Source organism: Otolemur garnettii, unplaced genomic scaffold, assembly GCF_000181295.1.
Source record: "Otolemur garnettii isolate 467f Iridium unplaced genomic scaffold, OtoGar3 scaffold00087, whole genome shotgun sequence".
NCBI classification, from domain to species: Eukaryota; Metazoa; Chordata; class Mammalia; order Primates; family Galagidae; genus Otolemur; species Otolemur garnettii.
The window spans coordinates 6,092,432-6,104,143 of record NW_003852482.1 but is presented as its reverse complement, the minus strand read 5'-3'; positions in this window follow the sequence as shown (position 1 = coordinate 6,104,143).

The following is an 11,712-nucleotide window of genomic DNA, read 5'->3' as shown; positions in this document are numbered from 1 at the left end:
GTCTCCCGGAGCGGCCTTTCGGCGTCCAGATTCCGGGACCGAGCTCGCTCCTGTGGTCCCCGGGTCCCATCCCCGCACTTTTACAAAAGCCTCCCCGAGGTGGGATCCCGCGGTCGGGGCTGTAGCCGGGAAAGGGAGGCAAATGGCCGCCCCAGCCTGGCTCTGCTCGATTGCGGGAACAAGAGAGTTATTTTCAAAACACTTAATGCTTTATTACTAAAAATGTTTAATAATAAACAGGATGTCGCTACGCGGGGCCTGCCAGATGGTCCCCCCCCCCTTTTCTGGTATTCTCCACCCCCTAAGTCAAATGCAGCACCGTTGAAATTTGGGCCTCTAAAGAGTGGATTTGCTTTCATAAAATTAGAAAATCTTTTGTTTCCTTTCCTCTCTAAATATCGGGGGAGATCGGAGCCTACCTTTAGGCTAGAAGGGGTATTTTTCAAGGCAGCGATGAGCTTGAAGGAAGTGGTTGAAGGGGGCTGGGGAGGCTTTTCCACTGTATCATTTGCTAAATGGCTGCCTGAGAGAAAGCTTTAAAGGCCGTTGGTTTACAGGACGGTTAAACTTTCCTTAAGTTTTCTTTTTTTCCGTTAAGGTTTAGTGTGCTTTTGATGTGGCATTATACATTATCATCCCGTTTGATTTTTGTAACCATCCATCTGAAGTCTTAGCACAGGTTTCTCCAGTATCTGATTGCAGCCTTTTAGCCATGTCGGTGCACAGCAGTGTGTGGTATGGTGGGACTTAGGAAGCCCAAGCTTTGTGCAAATCTTGCTTCTGTCACCTTAAAGCCCAGCAACTCTGGGTGTCTCTGAATTTTCATTGGCGTAAATAGGGACATTGCACTCTCTACTTGGTAGGTTTGGGAAGATGGCAGGTCCTGGCAAAGGGCCTGGCACACAGTTGGTGCTCAGTAGTTGTTCCTTCTATGGCTGTTTGTATAATACTGTGGAGTCCTAATACAGACATTAGCCACTTGTGGTACTCCCCTTGGAGCTGAGCTGTGCCGTGGATGCCACAGGTGCTGGCCTAGGCATAGACAAGAGAAGGAATGCGAGGTGCAGAACATTAATGGTGCTTGTTCAGTGCTGGACCTCTGTGGGAGATGTAGACGGGAAAGAGCATTTGGAACCCTCAAGAATGTAACAGACCCGGTGTGTGTGGTGATAGATAATAAGGCAGGGCTAGAATGGTACTCAGAACAAGCAGTGGCCCAAGGAGACCTGCCTTTGAGGATGCTTTCCTTTTTTCTTTTCTTTCTTTCTTTTTTTTTTTTTTTTTGGCCGGGGCTGGATTTGAACCCACTACCTGCGGCATTTGGGTCCAACGCCTTCCTCATTTGAGCCACAGGCACCGCCCCCTTTTCTTTTCTTTTTGAGATGGAGTCTCAAGCTGTTGCCCTGGTAGAGTGCTGTTGTGTCATAGCTCACAGCAACCTCCAACTCTTGGGCTTAAGCCATCAGTTCTCAACCTATGGGTTGCGACCCCTTTGTAACAATGAAAATACATGGTGGCATTAGGAAGGTTGAGAACCACTGGTTAAGCGATCCTCTTGCCTCAGCCTCCCAAGTAGCTGGGACTACAGGTGCCTGCCACAATGCCCGGCTAATTTTTGGTTCCAGTTCTCATTGTTTGGCAGCCAGGGCTGGATTCGAACCTGCTAGCTGTGGTGTATGTGGCTGGTGCCCTAGCTGCTTGTGCTACAGGCAGCCAGCCTAAGGATGCTTTCCTTTGGGATTGGCAAACAATCACTTGGGGAGCCTTTGCTTGTTCAGGCAAGTGTGTCTCTTAGAGCCTGACCAGCTGGGTTTTGGTCCTTGTTGGGTTACTTATGCAAGTCTCTGAGTGTCAGCCCCTGCATCTGCAAAATGGGAATAATTATGCTTGCCTTGGGCATCTGTTGGGGCCCTTGGGAGCCTCTCATAGATTTGTAGTGAAGTGTTTTTCCCCCCATAGGAAGGTGATGAAATGTATGTTGTTTTTGTTGGTTACCTATTTTTCCATTCCCTTTCTCTTAATTCCTGACCTTTTTCTTCTGTTTTGCTTGATGAAACTGTGACAACTATGACCTCTTCACCCCCAATTCTATGGCCAGCTAATGTTTATTGTCATGACTATCAGCTGTCTAAGCTCCAGAATGGCTTGGAAGAGCTAGGGAGGGCAGCCACGTCTGGGTGTCTGCTGATTGTTGGAGATCACGGAAGGACTAAGGGGGCGACCAACCCTAGTCGCGGCCACAAGTGAGGACTGAGACCCAGGTCACTTCATGGCCAAACCTGTTAACTTTTAAAGGCCCTGGAGACACTGTTTGAGCATATAGTACTTACAGGTGGGGAATTTGTTACTGTCCAAGATGGCGTTCGGCATTCCCACTACCATCTTGGTTGTTGGTGTTTTTTTTTTTTTTTTAATTGTGGAAATGAGCTGCTTTAGCAGGGTCACATCATCCTTCCTGTCATCCTTCTTCCTCTTGTCCTGCCTCTTGGCCCATCCTTTCTGATTGACTCTCACTCTGGCCCAGGCTGGCTGGACTGCGTGTTCACTGATTGGTTAGGGAAGGAGGCTGGCTGCCCCTCCACCAAGCTTTTCGATTGCCTATGGATTTTGGTTATCCACTGGCCCCTTAAAGCTGATTGCAGGGTCCTTGCCTATGCCTATTGTGCAGGCCTGACAGCAGTGCCCTGGGCCCCCTTCAGTCTCCACTGGGCCCAAATGGGTAAAAAAGCCTGGGGAAGGAAGAGCCTGAAAACCTTGGGAGTGGAATTTCAGGAATGGCAAGTCAGAACTGGTTTCTGCACCGGGCTAGTTGCCTTGGGCATGGCTGATGGATTTATGTTAAGCCTTTTGTTGGCCTATTCAACCACTCCCACCCTTTTTGAATTTCAGTTCTCTTTTCCTGAAGGATTATTTTTATTGTACTTTCAAGCTTTTTTTTTTTTTTTTTTTTTTGCCTTGCACAAAGTACTGACTCATGTTGCTAATGGCTGTGTGCTGGTTATGTGTATCATTATTCTACCATCTAAGATTGATCTTTTCTGTGTTGGTTTCTATTTCAAACCAGAATAGGCCAGGTGGGCCAGGGCATGTATTTATGAATTCGGTAATGAAGCTTCTCTGCTGTTATGTGTGCCTATCTTGTCCTGGGCAGGCAGGTGGTATTAAATAGGGCCTGTCTATGCTGGATTTTAAAACAATGCATTTCTCCCAAAAAAATAAAATTTCCAGCAGACACCTATTGGGCTTTGAGCTACAAATCTCATGTTTTTGGCTTAAGAGTAAATTTCCTGTAGAAAGGCAGAGTTAACTAGACTGTCTTTTTTTAATTTAATTTTTTATTAAATCGCAACTGTATACATTTATGGGATACAATGTGAATAGACTTTTTTTTTAAATCATAACTGAGTTTTTTGTTTGTTTGTTTGTTTTTGGCTGGAGCTGGATTTGAAACCCCCCACCTCCTGCATATGGGGCCAGTGCCCTACTCCTTTGAGCCACAGGCACCGCCCATAACTGAGTTTTTTAAAAGCTGCTTTTCTGGGACTTGGATGGCCTCTGGAGCTTTGGGTCTGTTGTTTTAACAAAGAAAGGCTGGAGAATTGCGGGGGCTGGGGGTGGTAGGCAGAGATGGTGACTTTCTGGTGAAATAAAATTGTTTATAACCAGCCTTTAGGTTTAAAAAGTGCCATTAAGACTGGGCCTTCTCACCTGGGAGCTGGCAGACCTGGGCCTCACCATTGATGATACCACTGTTTATATCTGTGGGTGGCATGTGGGAAATCTCTTTGCACTGGGAGGGAGGTTTGCTATAGTGACTTGAGCTAGAAATCTTGCTTGAGCTTTGTTCTTAGCTGTACTTGTTGATTTTCCGTGTGACCTGAGGAACAACCTTGGTGTGAGCTGTAAAATGCTGGTAGCAACACTGTAAAGCTCTGTGTGCAGCAGGAGGCATCTGTGGGCAGATGAAGTCTATCTCGTTTGCTGGCGGTCTTTCACCTTCTCTTACGTTACTTCCTTCCGTTCTTACCTCTGCAGCCAGTTTTGTAGCTGTAGTCTATATCCTCTTCTTTTCCAAGAAAACCAGCAGGCTTTTCCTCTCTGGTGTTGCAGAAGCAGTATTGATTGCATTTTTAATCCACCTGTCAGGCAGCAAATACTTCTTGAGCATCTGTTATTCATCAGGCATTGTGCATTTCTCTGTTGATAAAATTAATGTTTTCACTGAAGAAAAATTGGAGAATACTAAAAAGAATAAATACCAAAATAAAAATATAAATCACCTGTAACTCATTGCTGCATAAATAACTGCACTAAGGATTCTGGTGTGTTTCTTTCCTCTGATAATGTGTTTTTGTTTTCAGAATTGCACCAATGCTATATATACTGCATACACAGTTGAGTTTTCCCCCCCAAAAGACAGTTTTTTCCCTCTTAATGTGATAGTATATTTCCCTAAAGTTATTGAAAACATGATTTTAAAAAATAATTGTACAGTTGGTATTAGAGATGTCATGAATTATTTAGACCTTCTTATTAGATATTTAGGTGGTTGTTACCTATTTTTCCCTCTTATAAACAACTTTGGAGGGGGTCTTGCTGTGTAAATCTTGGTCCACATGGCTGATTCTCTCCTGTAAGTGAAACTTCCAGGGTCAGAGGGTATATAGGCTGATTCTTAGGTTCTCTTTTGAACAGGGTCAGTTTTCTGTTTCAGTCATTGTCACCTTGTCCTTCATAAGCCACTCGGTTCCAGCTGGTTAAGCCCTTTGATGAGTGGGATGTGGGGTCTTGCTCTGCTTACTGGTTTGGGTCTGGACAAGTCTTTTGTCTTAAATGCTTCTTGTCCTAGGGACATAGAGAGGTAGGTGTGCCACTGTCTTTCCTCAGGAGCTTATGGCCCAGGGAGGAGAAGACAAGGAATCTCTCTCTCTCTCTTTTTTTTTGAGACAGTCTCACTCTGTAACTTCAGGGCAGAGTCCTGTGGCATCACAGCTCACAGCAGCCTCAAACTCTTGGGCTCAAGTGATCCTCTTGCCTCAGCCTCCCAAGTAGCTGAGACGATAGGTGCCTACATCACCACCCAGCTATTTTTAGAGATGGGGTCTTGCTCTTGCTTGGGATGGTCTTGAACTCCTGAGCTCAGGTAATTCACCTGCCTCTGCCTCCCAGAGTGCTAAGATTACAGGAGTGAGCTACTATACCTGGCAAGTATTTATTTATTTATTTTGAGACAGTCTCACTTTGTTGCCCTAGGTAGAGTGCTGTGCTGTCACAGCTCACAGCAACCTCCAACTTCTGGGCTTAGGTGATTCTCTTGCCTCAGCCTCCTGAGTAGCTGGGACTACGGTGCCCACCAAAACGCCCGGCTATTTTTTTGGTTGCTATTGTTTAGCAGGCCTGGGCTGGGCTCAAACCCACCACCTTTGGTGTATGTGGCCAGCACCCTACTTAATGAGCTACGGGCGCTGAGCCCATGAATAATACTCTATTTCATGTGTATACCACATTTTGTTTATCCATTCATCTATGGACAGACGACAGCTTGTGAATATAGTTTTGCTTTTATTTATCAAATTGTCCTTTTTCCCCATTGGAATGAGTACACCCTGAAGCAGAATTCCTCTGCTTCTGTTTCTACCTGCGTGCAGTGTCTAACACGGAGGGCATGCCTTCCTCATGTGCAGGTGAATTACAGAGTGTGTGGGAGGGGCTCAGAGGAGCCCACTAAGTCAGGCCCACTTAGTCTGGGGTCTGGGGTGGTCAGATAAGGCATTTGGGGAGATGTAGCAAACTTGAAATAAGCATCTCTTGGAAAATAAAGTAGAACCTACATAGCTGACCACTTCCTGACGTTGACTGCCTTCTTAAGTTGACGTAATTTTCATTGACAAACATACATCACATGCATGTTTAGCTGGCCTAGGAGGTATTGACCACCTCTTTATATTGACCAGTTTGTTATAGTTCCTTGGGTGGTCTACTTATAGACCTTCTGCTGTAGTATGCTGAGTCCTAGAATGTCAAAAATCTGTTTCAATGTAGAAATCAGAAACATATGGGTCCTAGAATAGATTTCAGGGTCAAGCCTACTTTCCAGAGGGCTGACATTATGCAAGTGCTCCAGTGTGGCCAATGGCCAGTGGAGAGGAGGGCAGAGACTGACTGTGGCTCCGGAAAGCCAGTGCTGGCTCTCCCAACGTGCTTTGGAATCATCTCTTTGTATATAGAACCTTGCGATGGATGAATTGCTGTAGGGCCTGCTGGAGAAAGGAGGTCATCTTCAGCGCTCTTTCCATGGTTCCTTTGTGTCTTCTAGAACTTTTTTCGGCAGGTGTTTACATACAGTTTAGAGCTTAAAGAACAGCTCTGTTCCAGGCTGGGACAGAGAACAGGCCTGTCTGGGAGGGGCGTCGTCTCCTGCCTGGCCAACCTGGCCGTGGAACTGAATGGGCTGAGTGTTCAGAAACCCTTAGGGCAGAATGTGGTCCTGAAGCATAATGTGGAATTTCCTTGTTTTTTTCCTTGATAAAAAATGAGTTACAAAAGTATACATACTCACCGTAAAAAGGAAAAAAAAAGTATATGATGAGAAATGAAAGCTGTCTTTTCTACAGCTTCCCATAACTCTGTGGTTTGGTTTGTTTATCCCTGGTGCACACATAAATACGGTTTCATGTAGGTAAGTCTTTTTGAAAAACAAAAATGGAGGGTGGCACCTGTGGCTCAAAGGAGTAGGGCCCAGGCCCCATATGCTGGAGGTGGTGGGTTCTAAACCTAGCCCCGGCCAAAAAACAAACAAAAAGAAAACAAAAATGGAATGTACTATCCTTCCTTGTAACTCACACTTAAAAAAATACTATGAGCATTTTTTCACATTAGTATAGACAGATTTACCACACTTTTAATGTTTTAAAAATAATACTCGGTTATAAGTTCCGTACTGTGGCCCAAGTGGCTAAGGTGCCAGCCATATACACCTAAACTGGTGGGTTCGAATCTAGCTTGGGCCCGCCAAACAACAATACTGGCTGCAACCAAAAAATAGCTAGGTGTTGTGGCGGGCACCTGTGGTCCCAGCTACTTGGGAGCCTGAGGCAGGAGAATCGCTTGCGCCCAGGAGTTGGAGGTTGCTGTGAGTTGTGATGCTACAGCACTCTACCCAGGGTGACAGCTTGAGGCTCTGTCTCAAAAAAAAAACAAAAAAACAAAAAAAACAACTAGGTTATAAAAAATATACAGGTGTATAGAGAAGAAAAAAATAGCTTATGATCCCATGGTCCAGGTATTCCCAGTTGATGTTTTTTTTTTTTTTTTAAAAAGGTAGTTGGAAAATTTAAGCTACTTAAAAGATGTAAAGGCTCTTTCTCAATCCTCCTAAAAGGAAACCACAGTGAAAAGTCTCTTATTCCTCCCGGGAAAAAGAAAGTCCACGTCATCCACAGGTGTCTGTGTCCATGCTGGTTCTGGATGGTAAGATGTCTCTGTGTTCCATGACAGCCATGCAGATGGTTATGTCATCTATTGGAGCAACTGCAGAAAGTATTTTGTGGGTATACTTGTCTCCGATTGGTGGACATTTAGGCTATTTATAATTTTGAATATTATACAATTTTGGTAAAACTATGCCAAATTTCTCTTCAAAAACATGTAATTTGTATATAATAGTGTATGAGAGTATCTGTTTTGTGTGCTCTTCCAACTGAGCAACATTTTGGTAAGAATTTTGCTAAATTCTTCTTAAAAAACTATCAGTTTATATACAATACTGTGTGTGAGCATGTGTTTCTGAACTGTGGACTTTTCGAAATGAATACCTTTTTTAGGTCCTGCAGGGGAACTTGCTGTGTTATGTGGCCTTCTAGATCCTTGAGGATCCTTCTAGACCACATGTGGCCTCTTGAATGAAGCCAAGTTGTACAGAACAAATCCTAATAAAGGACTGCCCTCAGGGATCTGGAGGGCCACATGTGGTCTTGAGGCCACAGGTTCCCTACTCAGATTGGACAGGCAGCTTATCAGAGAAGCAGCTCCTTTTGCTGGGATCTCCAGTTCAGTGATTTCTGAGCATCCTGTTAATAGTTAAGGCCAGTGCAGGGACTAGACACAGGCTACATAGGCACAAGTCTTAGGTTGATTTTTCCCTGGCACCTGAGTGATGGTACCTGGGGCCAGTGTTTCCTTCTCCATGTGGAGTTTTCCATACATAGCCTTAGGAGATTTGTGTGTCTCACGTTCAGCAGCCCTTGGTGGTTTTGTTGCTGGTAATGGTTTGACTTGGACTGTATTTGCTGGCTGATTCTCTTTTGCATCTCCTGATAAGGGCTGTTGTTTGTGTGCTCATTTGCTCCCTCTCTACTCAACCTCTTGTCCTCTGGGCTCCCTCCATGCTGCCTTCCTTTTCCAGATCCCACCTAGTGGTTGTAGTGACTGTAGAGAGAAAGCACCTGGAAACACTAGGCTGTGGAGAATTTGTACTGTGTGGCAAGGTGAACGCCCAGAGGAGATGTAGTTTGGAGTCACACCTCTCTAGCCTGGCGGTTGTTACTGTGAGTGAGTGTGAGCCTAGGCTGAGTTCACTGTGAGAACTGGGGATGCCGCACCCCTTCTGCTGCCCCTCCTGGTGGAGAGCACCTCTCTTTGGCAGGTTCTGGATACACAGTTCAGCACCCCATGTTGGGAGCCCTGCTTTTGGGTCACCTGCCTTCAAATGTAGGTTCCAGCACCCACAAGCTGGGTAGCCCGGGGCCAGTTATTTAGTCTTTTTAAATCTCTATTCTCTTCCTCTGCATAATGTGACAGTAACACTTTTATGTATTTATAATGTACCTGGGACAAGGCAAACAGGCTCCAGATAAACAGTAGCTATTAATAAACAGTAGCTATTCAACACTAGACCAGGGCCTGGGGGTTTGGAGTAGGCAGGCTTATACACTTGGGGCTCATTTGTTTACTATATGTTGGGGTTTCTAGGCTAGAGCTAGAGTGCTGTGGTATCACCCTAGCTCACAGCAACCTCAAATTGTGTGTTAAGCTCTGTGCTGCATGCTACAAGTTGTAGACCCAAATCAGATAGCCCCTGCCTTCTCCAGGAGCGCAGACACCTTAATGGCCCAGGGCCTTTCTGTGGCTCAGGTGACATCTTTCCAGCAAACAAGGGTGTTTGATTGCTGGCTGCTGCCTTGTGCTGAGTCTTTTCTGTTCTGGGAGATTTAGGTAAACGTCTTGAAAGGAAGGTAGGCATGTTCAGTCAGTGGGTGGGGGCCAGCTGCAGCTCTGAGTTGGTCTCATGCAGGCAGGAGTGTTCCTTTTCTCTCGTGACATCTGCCTGCCGTGGGACCTCTTGTACTCTATTGAGCCTCAGTTTCCTTATCTGCCAAGTCCGCATTGCTGTAAAGGTTGACATAATTCCTGGAATGCAGTTAGCATGGAGCAGGGAACCCAGTCAAATTGAAACAGTATAAGGTGTTGATTCTATGTTTTCAGTTTCCTGAGACCTTAAAAACAATGTAACAGTTACAACACAGGCTAAAAAAAATCCAAACACTGCAGAAGCAACAAAGTAGAAAATAGAAGTCATTTGTCCATGCTGTTATTCCTTTTTAGTATCAGGAGATGACTGCTGCTGTCTTGGAAGATTTTTTTTTTCAACTAACAGGAATGTCTTAATTATGCATATAAATTCTAAACCTGAAATGACCATTGGAGGATGGGACATAAGTAAAAGACATTTTGTATATAGTTTTTTATTTTTTGAGACACAGTCTCACAGTGTCACCCTGGGTAGAATACCCTGGCCTCACAGCTCACAGCAACCTCAAAAGCTTGGACTTAAGCAATTCTCTTGTCTCAGTCTCTCAAGTAGCTGGGACTACAGGTGCTGGCCACAACACCCAGTGATTTTGGGTGGTGGGGCAGTTGTTGGTTAACTGGCCTGGGCCGGGTTCGAAACTGCTAGCTTCAGTACATGTGGCTCGGCGTAGTAACCACTATGCTACGGGTGCCAAGCCCTTGTATGTAGTTTTTTGGTTTTTTTTGAGACAGAGTCTCACTCTGATGCCCAGGCTAGAGTACTGTGGTGTCACCCTTGCTCACAGCAACCTCAAACTCCTGGGCTCAAGTGATCCTCCTGCCTGGCAGAGTGCTAGGATTACAGGCAGGAGCCACGGCACCTGGCCATTGCATATATAGTTTCCCAGCTTCATATCATTTCAGCCCTTCCCTTTGTTGAGGGGGGAAAGACCATTGTAATTCTTTGCACATCCTGGATGAATCATAACATTGTGGCATAAAATTCAACAGTGGCAAATAATAGGTTTAATTAACAAGCTCTGTTTTCCAGTGATCTCAAAGCTTTACGATTTGGTATTGACATGGGGAGGTTGGGGGCTTGGGGAAAGTGGGCTGTGTGTCCTGTGATCTGAGCTGTTGGGTTAATGGGTCGGTACAATCTGGCTTTAGTTTAAGGGAGACAGTAGGGTGGGGTCGGGGAGTTGTGAGAATTGTAGAAGGTCTTTGTAACATTTGCTTGTTACCAGTGATAAATACAGTCAGTGTATTCGCAGTGAGTGCACATGTTCCTCTTTAAGCCTTACTGAAATAACAGATTGGCATACCTGTGAGTACTGTGGGGAGTACCTGGCCCTGATCTTGTGTTTTTCTTTTGTTACTCAGACCTGGTCCAGTCTGATCAGTGATGTAATTGTCCTGGGTTTCCTCCAGTGTCTGAGGCTTAGAGAAGTAAGAAACGGTATGTGGGTTCCAATTATAGTCCTTTGGGCTTTGTTGGAGACTATTTCTTTTTTTTCTTGTAGAGACAGAGTCTCACTTTGTCGCCCTTGGTAGAGTGCGATGGCATCACAGCTCACCGCAATATCCAACTCCTGGGCTTAGGCGATTCTCTTGCCTCAGCCTCCCAAGTAGCTGGGACTACAGGCACGATACAATGCCTGGCTATTTGTTTGTTGCAGTTTGACTGGGGCCGGGTTTAAACCCACCGCCCTCGGTATATATGGGGCCAGTGCCCTACTCACTGAGCCACAGGCGCTGCCCTTGGAGACCTTTTTAAAAACCAGTTGGACCCTTTTAGCTCCCTCCCTTCAGTATCTTTGGATTTATATATTTTCATCAAAGGGAAGGTGCAGTTGTTAAGAGTTGAGCTGTTGATGAACCCTCTTTATAAACATGCACCTGGGGCACCCGTCTCTGGTTTGTGGTGATGTGGGCTAGTGAGACTAGCAGGACCTTGGCCTTTTCTTTTCACATTTCCTCATCTGCAGATAGGACATGACATTAAGGACAACTGTTACTTACTGTTAGCCACTGTCAGTGGCTGTTAGGAGGCTTCTCTGCATAGCCAAAGTGGTTAATCAGACAGCCTGATGGAGTGTCTCCTCACTTGGGCATGGGAGGTGTTGCATTCAGACTAGAGCTGTGTGTTGCTAAGGAGTCTCCTTAGGGACTTCTGGTGACAGTTACTGATGGCTCTTTTCTGCCGCCTACAGCTGAACTGTGTGATGCCATAGTTAGAGGAGGGTGGGAAGACGAAGGGTTTTTTAAATTTTCTTTTATGATTCGAGTAAGTAGGTTGTTCTGTGTCACTCTGCAGGTTCATTGCTAAAGAGCCTTTGACTCCTGTAGAATTACCTGTGATTGGTTTCTCTGGGCAGGGTTACAGTTCTCAATTCCTTCCTTGCCTTTCTTTTTTTTTTTTTT